The 2,110-nt window shown below is 38.9% G+C and overlaps 1 protein-coding gene across 8 annotated transcripts in view; it reads right to left on the bottom strand.

The window, feature by feature from the left end:
- The window catches only part of dusp3a (dual specificity phosphatase 3a), a 98,918-nt gene that overhangs the window by 13,783 nt on the left and 83,025 nt on the right, over nt 1–2,110 (bottom strand). For 7 of the 8 annotated variants that reach the window (XR_016117416.1, XR_016117414.1, XR_016117415.1 and 4 more), the window contains one exon: nt 591–642. The gene's annotated coding sequence lies outside the window, so the exon portion shown is untranslated. Of the gene's footprint in view, nt 1–590; nt 643–1,354; nt 1,438–2,110 lie in introns of all 8 variants that reach the window. The other variant, XR_016117417.1, reaches the window with a different exon arrangement.

The following is a 2,110-nucleotide window of genomic DNA, read 5'->3' as shown; positions in this document are numbered from 1 at the left end:
TACCAATGCACTCCACAAGGAGGCATAACCACCGTAAAAGGCCTCCATTATTGTCTTTACTTTCCAAAATACAACACAGTATTCTCCAAATTATTCGTTTTGAAATGACACTGAAAAACACAGAAGTACACGTGGGGGCAAACGAACACGTACTACACACAAATATGAGGGATAATATTCTTAGTACCTGTGTCGAAAAATTGGATTGTTATGTTGATAGAATGTTCAAAAACGTAATATTTGAACAGACATGTATTATAAACCACACCTGGTTAGAATATATCGTCGAATTGTTGTAGTAAAAGGGAAAATAATAACACTTACACGTACATTTTGCTCCAAACGACGGATAAAAACATGCCCTGTAGTACACTAACGTGACCACGGGATGGCAGACGTAACCCGATGTAAACAAAATGCATGTCTATCGATCTCTTTTATTGGTTATTATTTTTATTTTACGCTCAACAAAAGCACCCCATTAAATAGAAATTACATTAGAGATGTCCTATGAGCAAAATTTAATTGTGGTTCGAGGTCAAAGTCATTCCTAAATATTTTAAAATACACAAAAGCTTTTGAGTACTCACCCAAACGCCACCACTCCCTCGTCGTAGGTCCTTCTCTTGACGACCAACTTACCTATCAAATACACATAAGCAGGATATTTAAATACTTTTTAAGAGTAGTAATCACGAATTTAAGTTGTATTTGAAAATCCATATAATAATAATAATTATGGCACAACGGTTACAATTAATTGAGGTCAGTATTAATACAATGCAATGCAATACAATACAATACATATTATGTAGCGCTTTAATAACAGCTGAAGCTGGAACCAAGCCCTTAATATAGAAAACTATCATATACAGGAAATAAAGCAGTCACAAAGATAGTAGAACGCACCAGGAAGTAAAACTAAGATCAAGTGTTAATCATGATGAATCTGATCAACTTCTATTGCGCTAACAGCACTAACATCACAGACGTTCATTGATACATTATTGGTTAATGGTGAGTAATGTAATATTTGAGTTACTTCCGGGTTGAGTGACTGTAAAGTGTCCTTGAGAGTTTTGAAATGTGCTTATGAATTAAATATATTATTATAAATACAACTTTTTAGCCATAAAGGAGAGGAAAAACATGACCAAGTATTTACTCATATTAGCTAACTGTAAAAATAATATTGATTTTATTTTTAAAATGATTAATCAAGGATTATTTTATAAATATAAGCACATGGGTATTTTTTAATAATAAATGCCTTTAAAAAAAATCTCTTTTCTATCACCCCTGAAGCATTTGATTTGACTGCTGATGTACTATATATATTTTTTTCACAGCTCACCCGCAGCATGACCTGTGCCGACTGCGACAATGATGTCACTTTTCCAAGCCTATCAAGAGCAATTAGGCGGCCGCTCAAGGACACTGGAGAGAGCACACGCGCTATAATTAAGAAGTAGTCTTACATAAACAGAGTAATACAATATCTTAAAACCCATTTAGAGACGGAGGAAGGGGGGGATTCGGCTTACTGCATTTGTCAGTGCTCCTGAATTGATTGGCCAGTCACTCGCTCGGGCAAAGAAAGTTTGCAGTGCTGAACTCTACGTCGTATTTTAAATTCCTGATTAAATTCGTGAATGAGTTAAAATGCATCTAAAAAGGTAATATCTGCTGAGAACAAAAATAAACAAAAAAAACAGGTTGCAAAAGGTTCATGCACTTGCAGAATGCAGATTTACAAGCTTGCACAGGCATGCAGATGTGGAACCAGAGAGCAAGTGTTATGGTCAACCCCCCCACCGCCGTCCACCTCAACAACCCCATCCTCCCTCGCCGGTGCGTGACCTCCCTGCTATACCCCATCTTAACGGCGGTAGCCGCAGCATCCCTGCTGTGTCGGGCCTGTTTATCTCTTCCGCAGCGGTCGTGATTAATGAGGCCCCAAACACATCTTTCTCTTCCCTCTGGAGTCACGCAGCTGAGTAAACAGGACCCTCTGCTACCGTGGAAAGCTATCCCGGTCGGGGCCCTTCCACAAGGGCCCGTCAGGACCCTCGTAGCCCCCCCCATAGCGACCCTTGCTACAGGTAGCATC

Source organism: Hippocampus bargibanti, linkage group LG15 (genome assembly GCF_051943395.1).
Source record: "Hippocampus bargibanti isolate YZ-2025 linkage group LG15, ASM5194339v1, whole genome shotgun sequence".
In the NCBI taxonomy this organism is placed as follows: Eukaryota; Metazoa; Chordata; class Actinopteri; order Syngnathiformes; family Syngnathidae; genus Hippocampus; species Hippocampus bargibanti.
The sequence above is the reverse complement of the archived record's forward strand: the minus strand, read 5'-3'. Positions and strand labels throughout refer to the sequence as shown.